This window comes from Scyliorhinus torazame, chromosome 4 (genome assembly GCF_047496885.1).
Source record: "Scyliorhinus torazame isolate Kashiwa2021f chromosome 4, sScyTor2.1, whole genome shotgun sequence".
Classification (NCBI taxonomy): Eukaryota; Metazoa; Chordata; class Chondrichthyes; order Carcharhiniformes; family Scyliorhinidae; genus Scyliorhinus; species Scyliorhinus torazame.
This window is the reverse complement of record NC_092710.1, coordinates 53756391-53776325: the sequence shown is the minus strand read 5'-3', so window position 1 is coordinate 53776325 and position 19935 is coordinate 53756391. Positions and strand designations below refer to the sequence as shown.

The 19935-nt window shown below is 48.6% G+C and overlaps 1 protein-coding gene and 1 long non-coding RNA gene across 4 annotated transcripts in view; both read right to left on the bottom strand.

Annotated features, from left to right (window-relative positions):
• LOC140411350 (NACHT, LRR and PYD domains-containing protein 3-like) overlaps positions 1–19935 on the bottom strand; it is an 888640-nt gene that overhangs the window by 28141 nt on the left and 840564 nt on the right. The gene's annotated exons all lie outside the window — the stretch shown is intronic.
• The window catches only part of LOC140410214 (uncharacterized), a 32906-nt gene continuing 17707 nt past the window's right edge, over positions 4737–19935 (bottom strand). The window contains exons 3-4 of one of the 3 annotated variants that reach the window (XR_011940564.1): positions 12078–12152; positions 4737–4840 (exon numbers count right to left, since the gene is read on the bottom strand). This is a non-coding gene — a long non-coding RNA (uncharacterized lncRNA). Of the gene's footprint in view, positions 4841–9123; positions 9328–9467; positions 9504–12077; positions 12153–19935 lie in introns of those variants that run through there. The other 2 variants (XR_011940563.1, XR_011940565.1) reach the window with 2 other exon arrangements.

The following is a 19935-nucleotide window of genomic DNA, read 5'->3' as shown; positions in this document are numbered from 1 at the left end:
GTCCTGCTCCTATTCCTTGTGGTCCGTTATTGCTAATTATTTCTATGTTTATCTATTTAAGATTATCCGGAAAAGTGGGATGGGAATGAATTCTGCAATGTTTTTGATTTGGATATTGGAGTAATCATTATTTGGGGTAAGTTATGCTATGTTGATAATTCCCTATCTTCTTTAAAAATAAAACCCTTCCTTTGGAAACATTGCCTCATTCCCTCGACTTGCTGTAAATAGCCTGGCAGCTTCTGTTCTGGAAATTGTAGAGGAACATTTATTCCGTCTGTAACCCCATGCTGAACCTGACCTGGGAGTGTTTGCTGGGGACAGTGTAGAGGGAGCTTTACTCTGTATCTAACCCCGTGCTGTACCTGTCCTGGGAGTGTTTGATGGGGACAGTGTAGAGGGAGCTTTACTCTGTATCTAACCCCGTGCTGTACCTGTCCTGGGAGTGTTTGATGTGGACAGTGTAGAGGGAGCTTTACTCTGTATCTAACCCCGTGCTGTACCTGTCCTGGGAGTGTTTGATGGGGACAGTGTAGAGGGAACTTTACTCTCTATCTCACCCTGTGTTGTACCTGTCCTGGGAGTGTTTGATGGGGACAGTGTAGAGGGAGCTTTACTCTGTATCTAACCAGCACTGTACCTGTCCTGGGTGTGTTTGATGGGGACAGTGTAGAGGGAGCTTTACTCTGTATATAACCCCGTGATGTCCCTGTCCTGGGAGTGTTTGATGTGGACAGTGTAGAGGGAGCTTTACTCTGTATCTAACCCCGTGCTGTACCTGTCCTGGGTGTGTTTGATGGGGACAGTGTAGAGGGAGCTTTACTCTGTATCTAACCCCGTGATGTACCTGTCCTGGGAGTGTTTAATGTGGACAGTGTAGAGGGAGCTTTACTCTGTATCTAACCCAGCACTGTACCTGTCCTGGGTGTGTTTGATGGGGACAGTGTAGAGGGAGCTTTACTCTGTATCTAATCCCGTGCTGTACCTGTCCTGGGAGTTTTTGATGGGGACAGTGTAGAGGGAGCTTTACTCTGTATCTAACCCAGCACTGTACCTGTCCTGGGTGTGTTTGATGGGGACAGTGTAGAGGGAGCTTTACTCTGTATCTAACCCAGCACTGTACCTGTCCTGGGTGTGTTTGATGGGGACAGTGTAGAGGGAGCTTTACTCTGTATCTAACCCAGCACTGTACCTGTCCTGGGAGTGTTTGATGGGGACAGTGTAGAGGGATGTGTGATCTGTATCTAACCCCATGATGTTCTTTTGATAACAGTGTTTGAAGGAGATTCTGAATCTTGAATTAATGTAGTCAGTTATTCTCCCCATCTTCTCTATCTCTGCATCTCTCTATCTCTCTCCTGGGAATCTGTCTAAACAAATCCACGATCAGCAGTCAGCCATTTTAAGTTACTTAATGGTGGCGATTAGACATGGAACTACTGGCGGACGAGGGTGTATGCGGAAGGGTGAGGGGATGTATCGAATGATGCCTGGAGGTTAATGACGATGGGGAGGTCCAGGTGGGGGTAGTATGGGAAGCGCTGAAGTCGGTGGTTAGAGGAGAGCTGATTTCCATCAGAGCCCACAAGGGGAAGCAAGAAGGTAAAGAAAGAAAGAGATTAGTGGGGGAAATTTTGAGGTTGGATAAGAAGTATGCGGAGGCCCCAGTCGAAGGGCTATACAGGGAGAGACGAAGATTACAGACGGAGTTTGACCTGCTGACCACGGGAAAGGCAGAGGCACAGTGGAGGAAGGCACAGGGGATACAATATGAATATGGGGAAAAGGCGAGCCGGCTGCTGGCCCAACAACTTCGGAAGAGTGGGGCAGCGAGAGAGATCGGAGGAGTTAGGGACGAAACGGGAAAGATGGAGCAGAGAGCAGGGAAAGTGAACGAGGTGTTCAAGACATTTTATGAGAGGCTATATAGGTCCCAACCCCCGGAGGGGAAAGAAGGAATGATACACTTTTTGGATCAGCTAGAGTTCCCGAGGGTGGAGGGGCAGGAGGTGGCAGGTCTGGGGGCGCAGATTGAGGTGGATGAGGTGATCAAAGGAATAGGGAACATGCAGGCAGGGAAGGCCCCGAGACCAGATGGGTTCCCGGTGGAATTTTATAACAAGTATATGGACCTGCTGGCCCCGCTTTTGGCGAGAACCTATAATGAGGCTAAGGAAAGGGGGATATTACCCCCGACAATGTCGGAGGCGACGATATCGCTAATTCTGAAACGAGACAAAGACCCGCTGCAGTGCGGGTCATACAGGCCCATCTCCCTCCTAAATGTAGACGCCAAACTGCTGGCCAAAGTGATGGCGACAAGGATAGAGGATTGTGTCCCAGGGGTGGTACATGACGACCAGACAGGGTTTGTAAAGGGGAGACAATTGAATGCCAATATACGAAGGTTGCTGGGGGTGATGATGACGCCCCCACCGGAGGGGGAGGCAGAGATAGTGGTGGCGATGGATGCCGAGAAGGCATTCGATAGGGTGGAGTGGGACTATCTGTGGGAGGTGCTGAAGAAATTTGGGTTCGGGGAGGGGTTTATTAGATGGGTCAGACTCTTGTACCGGGCCCCAGTGGCAAGCGTCGTTACAAACAGGCAAAGATCGGGATACTTTCGACTACATAGGGGTACAAGACAGGGATGCCCCCTGTCCCCGTTACTGTTCGCGTTGGCAATTGAACCATTGGCCATAGCGCTGAGGGACTCTAAGAAGTGGAGGGGGGTGCTTAGAGGGGGAGAGGGACATCGAGTGTCACTATACGCAGATGATTTACTGTTATATGTGGCGGACCCCGTGGAGGGGATGCCAGAGGTAATGCAGATACTCAGGGAGTTTGGAGAGTTCTCGGATACAAATTAAATATGGGAAAGAGTGAGCTTTTTGTGATGCACCACGGGGAACAGGGCAGGGGGATAGATGCTCTGCCGCTGAGGAGAGTGGCAAGGAATTTTCGATACCTGGGGATTCAGGTGGCCAGGAACTGGGGAACCCTGCATAAACTTAACTTGACGCGACTGGGAGAGCAGATGGAGGAGGACTTTAAGAGGTGGGACATGGTGCCCCTGTCATTGGCGGGTAGAGTACAGGCGGTTAAAATGGTGGTCCTCCCGAGGTTTCTTTTCGTGTTTCAGTGCCTCCCCATACTGATTACAAAGGCCTTTTTCAAGAAAGTGGACAGGAGCATTATGAGCTTTGTGTGGGCTGGAAAGCCCCCGAGGGTAAAGAGGGGGTTCCTGCAGCGCAGTAGTCTGAGTGACTATTATTGGGCCGCCAACGTGTCTATGATATGTAAGTGGATGAGGGAAGAAGAAGGGGCGGCGTGGAAAAGGCTGGAGATGGCGTCCTGTAAGGGAACAAGTTTAAAAGCACTGGCGACGGCGCCGTTACCGTTCTCCCCCAAAAAATACACCACAAACCCATTGGTGGTGGCGACTTTGAAGATTTGGGGGCAGTGGAGACGACATAGGGGAGTGACGGGTGCCTCGGTGTGGTCCCCGATAAGGAACAATCACAGGTTCGTCCCGGGGAGGAAAAATGGGGGATTTCAATCTTGGCAGCGAGCAGGAATTGGGAAGTTGAAGGACTTGTTCTTAGACGGGACATTCGCAAGTCTGGGAGCATTGGTAGAAAAATACGAGTTGCCACCTGGGAATGCCTTCCGATATATGCAAGTGAGGGCATTTGCGAGGCAACAGGTGAGGGAATTTCCGCAGCTCCCGGCGGAAGGGACCAAGGCCAGAGTGATTTCGGGAGCATGGGTCGGTGAAGGTAAAGGCACCGATATATACAGGGAAATGAGAGACGAGGGGGAGACGATGGTAGAGGAGCTGAAGGGTAAATGGGAGGAAGAGCTGGGGGAAGAGATTGAGGAGGGGCTGTGGGCAGATGCCCTAAGCAGGGTAAATTCCTCGTCCTCGTGTGCCAGGCTTAGCCTGATCCAATTCAAGGTTCTACACAGGGCGCATATGACGGGAGCAAGGCTGAGTAGATTTTTTGGAGTGGAGGATAGGTGCGCGGGAAGCCCGGCGAACCACACCCACATGTTTTGGTCATGCCCGGTATTGCATGGGTTCTGGGTGGGTGTGGCAAGAGTGATCTCAAAGGTGGTGGGGGTCCGGGTCGAACCAAGCTGGGGGTTAGCTATATTTGGGGTTGCAGAAGAGCCGGGAGTGCAGGAGGCGAGAGAGGCCGATGTTTTGGCCTTTGCGTCCCGAGTAGTCCGGCGAAGGATTCTACTTATGTGGAAAGAAGCTAAACCCCCGGGCGTGGAGGCCTGGATAAACGACATGGCAGGGTTTATAAAATTGGAGCGAATCAAATACGCACCAAGAGGTTCGGCTCAGGGGTTCACCAGGCGGTGGCAACCGTTCCTTGACTATCTCGCAATGCGATAAGGGAAAACAGGAAAGACAGCAGCAGCAACCCAGGGTGGAGGAGGGGGGGGGGGGGGGGGGTGTATTCTGTATTTGGGGTTTTTTGTTTTTTTCTTTCTATGCTAGTTGTTTATATTTATTGTTTCAGTATTATTATTGCTTTTTTCTTGTTCTTTTTCTGCACTTGTTGTTAGTTTAATATATTGTTTAAATAACGGTCAATGTACATTTTGTTACTAAGTTGTAAAAATGGAAAATTCTTTTTGATCGAAAAACTTTAGTAAAATGTATTTTTTTTTTAAAAGGAATCTTCTCGTAAAATGGAGGCAGAAATGAAGTTGTGTTTAACTCACATTCTGCGATTTCTTGCTGGTTTTTACTCATTCTATGGAAAGCCTTCCTAAGGCGACAGACGAATGGTCATTCCAAACATGTCAGAAACTCAGAGGGAAACATCTGTCAAACAAAGACAGAAATAATGACAGGACATTGCTGAATCTCTTGTTGACTGCTGAATTAACATAACCATAGACAGGACAAGTGTCTTCCTTAGCAGACACAGGAACCACACCGAGGGGGACATTCCTGACAGAAAGTCGGGGGTAGGGTCTGCACACAGGTCACTGAGGAGATCTCAGTCCAAACTGTTTCCAATCATTTCCCAAACGTTTGACATTTGTGGCTCTTCCAACATTTAAGATACTTTGCTGTCTCTATTCTGTGAATCCAGCTGTGAAATATCTTCACTTCAATGTCTTTTCCCCAACACTATCCCCATGTCCCTTTATGTCTTGGGATTTAGAAATCAGTCAATCTCTGCTTTAAACTTGGTCAATATCTTTCCATCTTTGAGAGTGGAGAAATCACCAGGAATGTGGGATTTGATCTCCAGGGTTAGGTTGGAGAAACAGGGCTCGTTCAGGCCCTATTGAACCAATCTCTCCTCCTAGGACAGTCCGGCAATCTCACTATCAGCCAATTGACCCTCCGCTGCACCCCCCTCTCTACTTTCAGTGACTGGTGTACAAGCTCCCTTTGTACATCCACATTGCCCAACATATCACCATTTAAATTTGACTCTTTCCTTCAGTTTTTGTTTGACACTAACTTGGACAACTGTCCGAATTGTCTCAGTGTTGTGCTCACATAAAATGGCCACCATTAAGTAACTTAAAATGGCTGACTGCTGATCGTGGATTTGTTTAGACAGATTCCCAGAGAGAGAGATAGAGAGATGCAGAGACAGAGAAGATGGGGAGAATACAGAATACATTAATTCAATATTCAGAATCTCCATCAAACACTGTTAGCAAAAGTACATCATGGAGTTAGATACAGATTACACATCCCTCTACACTGTCCCCATTCCCAGGGCAGCTACAGTACGATGATGTATACAGAGCAAAGCTCCCTCTACACTGTCCCCATCAAACACTCCCAGTACAGGTACAGCACGGGGTTAGATACTGGGTAAAGTTTCCTCTACACTGTCTCCATGATCACTCCCAAGACATGGCAGAGGCAGTACAACGTGGAAATCACCATCCCTCTGTATAGTCTGAACAGCGCTGTCGGAATGTAATACATTTCAATCAGAGCTCACAGAATCATAGAATATACATTGCAGGAGTAGGCCATTTGGCCCATCGAGTCTGCACTGGCCCTCGGAGAGAGCACCCTACCTATGCCCACGCCTCCAGCCTCTCCAAATAACCCCAGTAACACCACCTAACCTTTGGGTCACTAAGGGGCAATTTAGCACGGCCAACATCTCCTCTCATCCTTCTCGGCTCTAGTGAATACAGGCACAATCATAGAATCCCTACAATGCAGAGGGAGGCCATTCTGCCCATCGAATCTACACCTACCCTCTGACACAGCATTCTATGTAAACTCAGTCACCCGCCCTATCCCAATAACTCCTTAACCTAATCTAAACAATCTTTCTTGGACACTAAGGGGTAATTTAGCAGGACCATTCCACCTGGCCTGCACATCTTTGGACTGTGGAAGGAAACCGGAGCACCCGGAGGAAACCCACGCACACACGGGGAGAAACTGCCAACTCCACATAATCAGTCACACAAGGCCGGAATTTAACTCGGGTCACTGTGAGGCAGCAGTGCTAACCACTGTGCCACAGTCAAACCAATCTCTCCTTGTAGGACAGTCCGGCAACCTCCCTATCAGCCGATTGACCCTCCGCTGCACTCCCTCTCTGGCAACTATATCCTTTCTTAGTTAGGGCGACCGAAACTGTACGCAATACTCCAGGTATGCTCTCACCAAGGCCTTGTGTAACTGCAGTAAGACATCTCCACTTATGAACTCAAATCCCTCTTTCAATGAAGGCCAACATATCATTGGCCTTCTTAACTGCTTGCTGCACCCCCCTCTTCACTTTCAGTGACTGGTGTACAAGGACAACCAGCTCCCTTTCTATATCCACATTCCCCAACAAATCACTGTTTAAATCAGACACTTTCCATCAGTATTTTGTTATACCAGTGTGTACAAATGTCAGAAATGACTGTGCTGTGCTCACCTAAAATGGCCACCATTAAGTAACTTAAAATGGCTGACTGCTGATCGTGGATTTTGTTTTGACAAAATTCCCAGGCAGACAGAGAGAGAAGCAGAAACAGAGAGATGGAGAAACTAATAGAAGACATTTATTTGAGATTTTGAAATTCCGTCAAACACGACCAGCAAAGGTACATCATGGGGTTAGACACAGATTCCTCTACACTGTCCCTGGCAAACACTCCCAGGACAGGTACAGCACAGGGTTAGATACAGAGTAAAGCTCCCTGTATACTCTCCCCATCAAACACTCCCAGGACAGGTACAGCACGGGGTTAGATACAGAGTAAAGCTCCCTCTACACTGCCCCATCAACCACTCCCAGGAGAGGTACATAGGAACAGTAATGGGCCATTCAGCTGATCGAGCCTGCCTTAGCGACTAGACCACCTTAATCAATAACCTATTTTAATAATCCGATACAAAGCCCTGGATCAATTTATTTCCTGGCAGCATCAGTTGCTGTAAATGCTGCTCTACACTATGTCTGAAATATTATTGCATTAGAGAATGTCATTGTGAATATTATCTTGTAATATATAACCGTTCTCATCTCTATTTAAACACATTAGCTCCTTTCCCAGTGATCACTGCAGTTAACCCAGTCACTGTTTATACTATAAGCTCTTGTCCCAGTTAATACTACATTACACCATACTGCTGTGGACACTACAATTAACCCTTTTGGAGAGCTGACTACCATGTAGCCAGGGTAAGAGCCTGTGGGACTACCATGTATAATAAGCTTTATTGTCACAAGTAGGCTTACATTAACACTGCAATGAGGTTACTGTGAAAAGCCCCTAGTCGCCACATTCCGCCGCCTGTTCGGGTACACGGAGGGAGAATTCAGAATGCCCAAATTACCCAACAGCACGTGTTTCAGACTTGTGGGAGCAAACCGGAGCTCCCGGAGGAAACCCACGCAGACACAGGGAGAACGTGCCAGGAATCGAACCCGGGACCCTGGAGCTGCGAAGCCACAGTGCTACCCACTGTGCTATCGTGCCGCACAAAGAGTCACACAAACAACGCCCCCCCCCGCCCCCCCCCCCCACCCCAGACACACAAACACGTATACAGACAAACACAAACTCACACACAGACACAAACTCAGACAGGCTGGGTCAATACATCTTTCAAATACATATTTCAGGGCAGCACGGTAGCATTGTGGATAGCACAATTGCTTCACAGCTCCAGGGTCCCAGGTTCGATTCCGGCTTGGGTCACTGTCTGTGCGGAGTCTGCACATCCTCCCCGTGTCTGCATGGGTTTCCTCTGGGTGCTCCGGTTTCGTCCCACAGTCCAAAGATGTGCGGGTTAGGTGGATTGGCCATGATAAATTGCCCTTAGTGTTCAAAATTGCCCTTGGTGTTGGGTGGGGTTACTGGGTTATGGGGATAGGGTGGAGGTGTTGACCTTGGGTAGGGTGCTCTTTCCAAGAGCCGGTGCAACTTAATGGGCCGAATGGCCTCCTTCTGCACGGTAACAGCCTCCCCGAACAGGCGCCGGAATGTGGCGACTAGGGGCTTTTCACAGTAACTTCATTTGAAGCCTACTTGTGACAATAAGTGATTTTCATTTCATTTTTTCATTTTCATTTTTCAAATTCGATGATGATCTATGAAATGGAGCGAGATCCATTCTCCACCTTTAACTTGGAGAGGTGTATCTGGCCTGTGTGTGACCCAAGTCACACGCTGACTCTGAACATCCTCACAACAGCTTGCGGACAGACTTTTCTAAAGCACTTTTCATAACCTTTGGGTATCACAAACTGCTACACAGGCAATGGAACCCTTTTGAAATCTAGTCAGTGGTTATTTAGGAAATGGACCAGCTAATTTCAGAGAGAGAGAGACACACAGAAACAGGATGAGATTGTGCTGTGCATGTTTCACAGCTGACACTGAGACACACACGAGACGTACAATATCAATTATTGTTCTGAAGCATGTGATTAAATCACCCCTTAAACTAAATTCCAGTGTTTCAGAGTGAAGCTTCTTCTATACTGTCCATCAAACACTCACAACCCAAATACTGTCTGGGCTTAAATACAGAGTCAAAATCCCTCTGTCCTGTCCAAGGAATTTTTCATTGCAGATAGTTATTTTTATTTTTTGGAAAAACAGAACTCAAATTGCACCGAATCCCAGGGTGGACTCATGTTTATTTCAGCCCTTCACATTTAAACATGAAGTTTAAGCTCCGATTACAGGTGTCTGCTTGTCTCTGTTTGTATATTCTCTGTTACTGTTGTTTTGTTACTTGTCTGAAGTATTTGAATAATAGGCCTTGGTTAATCAATCCTTTTTCTCAGCACATGGAAGTTGTGAATCTTCAAGGCTGTCAGTCTGATGAAGATAACAAAAAACGACATGCTTTGATCATCAATCCATTCCCCAACCCTAAATAGACCTCACACATTTCCATAATGCAGGATTATCTCCATCAAAATTTCTAATCAGTTCCCAATACTCTTGTTAACACTTGCCTGTATAACCTAAATTCCACTGACAGATTCCAAAAGCTGCACAGAAAAATGACAGGTTATTTTAAACTTTGAAACAAAACTATTTGAACTTATGCTTCAATCCTATTATACAGAAATGTTGTCCTGTGGGCTGACAGTTTCTCAGTAAGACTGAAACATTGAGGTACGCCTTGCACTGCACTGGACAACATTTGTGGCACTTCCAAAATCTACGACACATTGATGTCTGTATTGTGTGAATCCAGCTGTGAAATATCTGTCCAGTTTAAACTTCCACTGTTTCTGTCTCCTCATCATTTATAAAGATCACGGTTCTATTCTTTTTAAGTCTAAAATACATCATCTTACATTTCCCGACACAGAAACACGTCCACAGTTCAGTCAACTGGCAAAACGATAATATTTCCCTGCAATTTGATGTTTCCAGCTGTGCTGTTTACAACGCTGTCTAATGTTTGGTGTCATCGGCAAACTAGGATGTGTAGCATTCTATCAAATTGTCTTAAATGGCTAATATATATGTGTCTATGCACGCATGTGTGTGTGTGTGTGTATGTATCTGTTGCCGTGTATGTATCAGTCAGTGTGTGCACGCGCATGTGTGTGTGTATCTGTGAACTTGTGTCTGTGTACGCATTTAAGTCTCAAAGGAAAATATGAGCAGGTGTAGGCGATTTGGCCCATCGAGTCTGCTCCACCATTCAAACAGATCCTGGCACGCACAGACGCACGCACACTCACACACACATTCCTATTTTATTATACACAGTCGAGTTGTGTCTGGAACATGCTCAACGATTGAGCTTCCACAACCCTCTGGATCAGAGAATTCCAAAGATTCTCCACCCTCTGAATTAAGAAATTCCCCCTCATCTCAGTCTGCAATGGTCCACTCCTGATTCTGAGCATTCGCGTCAAGAGGGCGACAATACAAGACCGGGGATGTACTTCTGAGGCTGTATAAGGCTCTGGTCAGACCCCATTTGGAGTATTGTGAGCAGTTTTGGGCCCGGTATCTAAGGAAGGATGTGCTGGCCTTGGAAAGGGTCCAGAGGAGGTTCACAAGAATGATCCCTGGAATGAAGAACTTGTCGTATGAGGAATGGTTGAGGACACTGGGTCTGTACTCGTTGGAGTTTAGAAGGATGAGGGGGGGATCTTATTGAAACTTACAGGATACTGCAAGGCCTGGATAGAGTGGACATGGAGAGGATGTTTCCACTAGTAGGAAAAACTAGAAGCAGAGGACACCATCTCAGAGTAAAGGGACGATCCTTTAAAACAGAGATGAGGAGGAATTTCTTCAGCCAGAGGATGGTGAATCTGTGGAACTCTTTGCCGCAGAACGGTGTGGAGGCCAAATCACTGAGTATCTCAAAGACAGAGATAGATAGGTTCTTGATCAATAAGGGGATATGGGGTTATGGAGAGAAGACAGGAGAATGGGAATTAGAAAAATATTTCATAGAATTTACAGTGCAGAAGGAGGCCACCCGGCCCATCGAGTCTGCACCGGCTCTTGGGAAGAGCACCCTACCCAAGGTCAACACCTCCACCCTATCCCCATAACCCAGTAACCCCACCCAACACTAAGGGCAATTTTGAACACTAAGGGCAATTTATCATGGCCAATCCACCTAACCTGCACATCTTTGGACTGTGGGAGGAAACCAGAGCACCCGGAGGAAACCCACGCACACACGGGAGGATGTGCAGACTCCGCACAGACAGTGACCCAAGCCGGAATCGAACCTGGGACCCTGGAGCTGTGAAGCATTTGTGCTATCCACAAGGCTACCGTGCTGCCCTAATTCTGGCATATCAGCCATGATTGAATGGCGGAGCAGACTCGATGGGCCGAGTGGCCTAATTCTGCTTCTATGTTTATGGTCTTATGGTTTGAGACTGTGCCCCCTCCCCCTGGTTCTAATCTCACCAGTCGGAGATCATCCAACCGACATCTATCTTGTGATGCCCCGTGTGAATTGTGTATGTTTCAAGATCACCTCTCATTTTTCGGCACTCTCGGGAACACAGGTACAATTTCCTCAATCTCTCCTCATCAGACAACTTCACCATCCCAGGGATTCGTCTGGTGAATCTCCATTACACTCCTTCTACAGCAAGTATATCCTTCCTTAGATATGGAGAACAAAACTCTACACAATGGTCCAGGTGTGTTGTGACCAAGGCTCTGTACAATTGCAGCAAGTCATCTTAAACCCTGTACTAATAACCCCGAGCGATGAAAGTTAACGTACCATTGGCCTTCCTGATTGCTTAATGGACCCACACGCTAGCGTTTAGTGACCCATGAATAAGGAGTTAGATACAGAGTAAAGCTCCCTCTACACTGTCCCCAGCAAACACTCCCAGGACAGGTACAGCACGGGGTTAGATACAGAGTAAAGCTCCCTCTACACTGTCCCTATCAAACACTCCCAGGACAGGTACAGCGTGGGGTTACAAATGGAATAAATGTTCCTCTACAATTTCCACAACAGAAGCTGCCAGGATATTTACAGCAAGTAGAGGGAATGAGGCAATGTTTCCAAAGGAAGGGTTTAATTTTTAAAGAAGATAGGGAATTATCAACATAACAGAACTTACCCCAAATGATGATTATTCCAATATCCAAATCAAAAACGATGCAGAATTCATTCGCATCCCACTTTTCCGGATAATCTTAAATAGATAAACATAGAAATAATTAGCAATAACAGACCACAAGGAAGAGGAGCAGGCCTGAACCATTCAGCCCTTCCAGCTCGCTCCACCAGTCAATATGATCATGGAGCTTCTTCCATTTCAACACCGTGTTCCTGCCCTATCCCCGTGCCTCTTACTGACCCATCAATCGCAGTCTAGAGCCGGTTCAATGACGGAGTCTCCACATCCCTCTGGGATAGAGAATTCCCAGGATTCACCACCATCTGAGTGACAAAATTCCTCCTCATCTCAGTCCGGCATATCGTTGGTGAATACACAGATTAAATTATATCTGGGAATGAATTATAGACTGCAATCTAATTCGGGATAGATTATATACAGAATAAGAGATACCCAGGAGTGAGTTACAGATTGCAATCTAATCGAGGGGTTCAGGATAGTTTATATATAGAATAACAGATACCCAGGAGTGAGTTACAGACTGGAATCTAATCGAGGGGTTCAGGATAGTTTATATATAGAATAACAGATACCCGGGAGTGAGTTACAGACTGGAATCTAATCGAGGGGTTCAGGATGGTTTATATATAGAATAACAGATACCCAGGAGTGAGTTACAGACTGGAATCTAGTCGAGGGGTTCAGGATAGTTTATATATAGAATAACAGATACCCGGGAGTGAGTTACAGACTGGAATCTAATCGAGGGGTTCAGGATGGTTTATATATAGAATAACAGATACCCAGGAGTGAGTTACAGACTGGAATCTAATCGAGGGGTTCAGGATAGTTTATATATAGAATAACAGATACCCGGGAGTGAGTTACAGACTGGAATCTAATCGAGGGGTTCAGGATGGTTTATATATAGAATAACAGATACCCGGGAGTGAGTTACAGACTGGAATCTAATGGAGGGCTTCGGGATAGATTATATACAGAGTAACAGATACCCAAGAGTGAGTTACAGACTGGAATCTAATCGAGGGATTCAGGATAGTTTATATATAGAATAACAGATACCCGGGAGTGAGTTACAGACTGGAATCTAATCGAGGGGTTCAGGATGGTTTATATATAGAATAACAGATACCCGGGAGTGAGTTACAGACTGGAATCTAATGGAGGGGTTCAGGATGGTTTATATATAGAGTAACAGATACCCGGGAGTGAGTTACAGACTGGAATCTAATCGAGGGGTTCAGGATGGTTTATATATAGAATAACAGATACCCGGGAGTGAGTTACAGACTGGAATCTAATCGAGGGGTTCAGGATGGTTTATATATAGAATAACAGATACCAAGAGTGAGTTACAGACTGGAATCTAATCGAGGGGTTCAGGGTAGTTTATATATAGAATAACAGATACCCGGGAGTGAGTTACAGACTGGAATCTAATCGAGGGGTTCAGGATGGTTTATATATAGAATAACAGATACCCGGGAGTGAGTTACAGACTGGAATCTAATCGAGGGGTTAGATTTAACTCACTCATACACACTCACTCACACTCTTACAAATATACTCTTACGCACTCACTCACTCTTACACAATCACTCACTCACACACACTCACTCACACTTACACACCCTCATTCACTCTTCCACACTCACCTGTACACAGAAACTCACTCGTACACAGGCACTCACTCATTCCTACACTCCCTCAGTCTCCCACTCACTCACACTCTTCCACACTCACTCACACTTAAACACTCACTCTTACACATTCGCTCACACACACTCACTCTTACATACTCTTACTCACCTTCACACTCACTCACATGCACTGTCACTCACACACTCATTCACTCACTCTGATACACTCACTCCCATACGCTAACACACACTCACTCTCAGATATTCACTCACTCACTTACACATTCAGTTACTCACACTTACATGCCCACTCACACACTAACTCGCTCACTCTTACACACTCACTCAGGCTCACTCACTGATTCAAACTCACTCTTCCACACACACGCACACTAACACATACTCACTATCATTCACACTCACTCTTACACACTTCCACATTCAGTCACTCTTATACTCACTCTTACGCACACATTTTCACACATTCACTCTCACTCTTACACTCACCTACTCTCACTTTTGGACACACATACTCACTCGCACACTCGTACTCACTAAATCTCACTCTTACACTCACTCAATTACACACTGACTCTGTCACACACACACACATCCTTACACACACTCACTAACTCATTCACTCACACTCATGCACTAACTCGAACACTCACTACCTCATGCTCACTCAATCACACACTCAATGGCACACACTCATTCATGCACACCGTCTCCCTCTTACAAACTCACTCTCTTACCCACTCACATACTCAACCACACACTAAATCACTTACTCTTCCATACTCACTCTTACACTCTCACAGACTTAATCACTCATTCACACTCTTACACAATCACTCACTAACACACTCTCACTCACTTACTAACTAACTGACCCTGACTCACACTCGCTCACTATTATACAGTTACTCACTCATACACACTCATTTACACACTGAAACTCACTTATTCCTACACACTCACTCATTATTAAACACTCACTCTCACACTTAAACACTCACTCGCACACTCACTCACACTCCTGCACTCACTCTTACACATTCAATCACACACACACTCGCCCTCTTACACACTCACTCACGTGCACACTTATTCTTATACATTCACTCACACACACTCCTACACTCGCACTCACACTCCCTCACACACACACACTCACTCTTACAAAATCACTCACACCCACTCTTGCACACACACTTGCACACTCACTCACCTACTCACTCATTCTTACACACTAACTCGCTCACACACTCAAACTCACTTACACAGTCACTCACATTGACATACTCACACACTGACTCGCTCACTCTTAGAGACACTCACCCTTACACACACTCGCCGTTTACAGATACACTGCAGTGCGATACAATGTGCAATCTTATCGAGGGGTTAGATTTAACTCATTCTTACACACTCACTGCAGAATTCACAAAATTAACGATAGTGTGGTCACTTTTAAAATGAATCCATTGACTGTAAAGTAATCTCGATTGCCCAGAATTAAAGTCCCTTAACTTGAAGCGGGTTTAATTCTGGAATGAAGCCTGTGTTTTAGGCCAAGACATAAATATGGAGGGTGAAATTAAATTCGCAGGAGGTCATTTGAATTCAGTTTGAATTCACTCACTCTCACTCACACACAGACTGACTCACTCATTCACACTCACTTACACACAATTACTCACTCACTCTTACACACTCTCTCACTCACACTCACTCACTCTTACACACTCTCTCACTCACACTCACTCACACATACTCAGACACTCACATCCTCACTCATACACTCACACGCTCACTCACTCTTACACATTCACACACACTCACTCTTACACATTCACACACACTCACTCTTACACACTAACTTACACACAATTACTCACTCACTCTTACACACTCTCTCACTCACACTCACTCACTCTTACACACTCTCTCACTCACACTCACTCACACATACTCAGACACTCACTTCCTCACTCATACGCTCACACGCTCACTCATTCTTACACATTCACACACTAACTCACTCTTACACGCTCAATCACTCTCTCTCAGACAGACACAGTCATTCACACTCATTTACACACAATTACTCACTCACTCACGCTTACACACTCCTCTTACACTCACACTTACACAAACACTCACTCATTCTTACACACTGACTCACACACATGATCTGACACACTCACACTCACTCTTACATACTCACACCCTCACTCACACTCACTATTACTCACACATTCTTACATACGCACACACTCTTACACACACACTCACTCACTTTTACACATTAACTCACTCACTGTTGCACACTCACCCACACTTGCAATCACTCACACTCACATACACACTCCCACACTCACTCCCACAGACTCACACTCATTCACATTCACTCACACGCTCAGTCTTACACACTCAGTCACTCTTATACAAACACACTGTTCACACACTCACTCATACTCACTCACTCTCACTCTTACACTCACACACACTCGTTCTCACTCTTACACTTACTCTATGACACACTCATTCACTGCTTTACACATTCACTCACAGAGTGAGGGAGGTGCACAGAGCGAGGGAGGCGTGCAGAGCGAGGGACGCAGCGAGAGAGCCAGAGAGCGAGGGACACATCGAGAGCGAGGGACACGGAGATCGAGGGACACGGCGAGAGCGAGGGACAGGGCGAGAGCGAGGGACACACAAAGCGAGGGACAGGGCGAGAGCGAGGGACAGGGCGAGAGCGAGGGACACACAGAGCGAGGGACAGGGCGAGAGCGAGGGACACACAGAGCGAGGGACAGGGCGAGAGCGAGGGACAGGGCGAGAGCGAGGGACAGGGCGAGAGCGAGGGACAGGGCGAGAGCGAGGGACAGGGCGAGAGCGAGGGACAGGGCGAGAGCGAGGGACAGGGCGAGAGCGAGGGACAGGGCGAGAGCGAGGGACAGGGCGAGAGCGAGGGACAGGGCGAGAGCGAGGGACAGGGCGAGAGCGAGGGACAGGGCGAGAGCGAGGGACAGGGCGAGAGCGAGGGACAGGGCGAGAGCGAGGGACACACAGAGCGAGGGACACACAGAGCGAGGGACACACAGAGCGAGGGACACACAGAGCGAGGGACACACAGAGCGAGGGAAACACAGAGCGAGGGACACACAGAGCGAGGGACACACAGAGCGAGGGACACACAGAGCGAGGGACACACAGAGCGAGGGAAACACAGAGCGAGGGACACACAGAGCGAGGGACACACAGAGCGAGGGACACACAGAGCGAGGGACACACAGAGCGAGGGACACAGCGAGAGCGAGGGACACAGCGAGAGCGAGGGTCACAGCGAGAGCGAGGGACACAGCGAGAGCGAGGGACACAGCGAGAGCGAGGGACACAGCGAGAGCGAGGGACAGAGGGAGCGAGGGACACAGAGGGAGCGAGGGACACAGAGGGAGCGAGGGACACAGAGGGAGCGAGGGACACAGAGGGAGCGAGGGACACAGAGGGAGCGAGGGACACAGAGGGAGCGAGGGACACAGAGGGAGCGAGGGACACAGAGGGAGCAAGGGACACAGAGGGAGCGAGGGACACAGAGAGCGAGGGACACAGAGAGCGAGGGACACAGAGAGCGACACAGAGAGAGCGACACAGAGAGAGCGACACAGAGAGAGCGACACAGAGAGAGGGACACAGAGCGAGGGACACAGAGAGAGAGGGACACAGAGAGCGAGGGACACAGAGAGCGAAGGACACAGAGAGCGAGGGACACAGAGAGCGAGGGGGACAGAGAGCGAGGGACACAGAGAGCGAGGGACACAGAGAGCGAGGGACACAGAGAGCGAGGGACACAGAGAGCGACACAGAGAGAGCGACACAGAGAGAGCGACACAGAGAGAGCGACACAGAGAGAGGGACACAGAGAGAGGGACACAGAGCGAGGGACACAGAGATCGAGGGACACAGAGAGCGAGGGACACAGAGAGCGAGGGACACAGAGAGTGAAGGACACAGAGAGCGAGGGACACAGAGAGCGAGGGACACAGAGAGCGAGGGACACAGAGAGCGAGGGACACAGAGAGCGAGGGACACAGAGAGCGAGGGACACAGAGAGCGAGGGACACAGAGAGCGACACAGAGAGAGCGACACAGAGAGAGCGACACAGAGAGAGAGAGAGGGACACAGCGAGAGAGAGAGGGTCACAGCGAGAGAGCGAGGGACGCACAGAGAGAGAGAGGGACACAGCATGTGAGAGAGGGACACAACGAGAGAGAGAGGGACACAGCGAGAGAGAGAGGGCCACAGCGAGAGAGAGGGGACACAGCGAGAGAGACGGGGAGACAGCGAGAGAGAGAGGGACACTGCGAGAGAGAGAGGGACACAGCGAGAGAGAGAGGGACACAGCGAGAGAGAGAGGGACACAGCGAGAGAGAGAGGGACACAGCGAGAGAGAGAGGGACACAGCGAGAGAGAGAGGGACACAGCGAGAGAGAGGGACACAGCGAGAGAGAGAGGGACACAGCGAGAGAGAGAGGGACACAGCGAGAGAGAGAGCGACACAGCGAGAGAGTGAGGGACACAGCGAGAGAGAGGGTCACAGTGAGAGAGGGACACAGCGAGAGAGAGAGGGTCACAGCGAGAGAGAGAGGGACACAGTGAGAGAGAGAGGGACGCAGTGAGAGAGGGACGCAGCGAGAGAGAGAGGGACGCAGCGAGAGAGAGAGGGACGCAGCGAGAGAGAGAGGGACGCAGCGAGAGATAGAGGGACGCAGCGAGAGAGCCAGAGAGCGAGGGACACATCGAGAGCGAGGGACACATCGAGAGCGAGGGACACATCGAGAGCGAGGGACACATCGAGAGCGAGGGACACGGAGATCGAGGGACACGGCGAGAGCGAGGGACACAGCGAGAGCGAGGGACACAGCGAGAGCGAGGGACACAGCGAGAGCGAGGGACACAGCGAGAGCGAGGGACACAGCGAGAGCGAGGGACACAACGAGAGCGAGGGACACACGCAGAACGAGGGAGGCCGCAGAGCGAGGGAGGCCCGCAGAGCGAGGGAGGCTCACAGAGCGAGGGAGGCGCACAGAGCGAGGGAGGCGCACAGAGCGAGGGAGGGGCACAGAGCGAGGGAGGCGCACAGAACGAGGGAGGCGCACAGAACGAGGGAGGCGCACAGAACGAGGGAGGCGCACAGAGCGAGGGAGGCGCACAGAGCGAGGGAGGCGCACAGAGCGAGGGAGGCGCACAGAGCGAGGGAGGCGCACAGAGCGAGGGAGGCGCACAGAGCGAGGCAGGCGCACAGAGCGAGGCAGGCGCACAGAGCGAGGGAGGCGCACAGAGCGAGGGAGGCGCACAGAGCGAGGGAGGCGCACAGAGCGAGGGAGGGACACAGCGAGAGAGGGACACAGCGAGAGAGGGACACGGCGAGAGAGGCAGAGAGAGGGATACAGCGAGAGCGAGGGACACAGCCAGAGAGAGGGACACATAGTGGGAGAGGGACACAGAGCGAGTGACACCGATAGAAAGAGGTACGCAGTGAAAGAGAGGGATAGAGTGAGATAGGAGGACTCAGCGAGAGAGCGGGACACAGGGGGAGAGAGGGATACAGAGAGGAACAGAGAGAGGCGGGCACACGGAGAGAGAGAGGGACACACACAGAAAGAGGTACACAGCGGGTCTGGATCAGAGGTTTCGGGGACGTGAGTGGGTCAGGATGTGAGGGTTAGGGGACATGAGGGTGTGATGGTGTGAGGGTGCCAGGACGTGAGGCAGTCAGGACATTGGGGTTATCAAAATGACCGTTTTCATTGAATCCAAATTGTTTCTTTATAAATTCCAATCTCAGGAATTGACATCAGAGGATTTCAGTGAAAAATCCCATTGAACCCCCTTGTCTAATAAAATGATGTTGTTGCCAATGACCGTGTATTGATTCAGGAATAAACTTTACATCTCACAGTGTGAAAAAGTCAAATTGAATCCAAATTTATAGAGCAGCTCATTGAAGAAATCTGTCTGTGAACAACACGTAAAATATGAAGTGAAACTTTGCAATGAGCTTTGTTTATGTGGCCAGGAATCTTCTCTTAAAATGGAGGCAGAAATGAAGTTGTGTTTAACTCACATTCTGTGATTTCTTGCTGGTTTTTACTCATTCTATGGAAAGCCTTCCTAAGGCGACAGA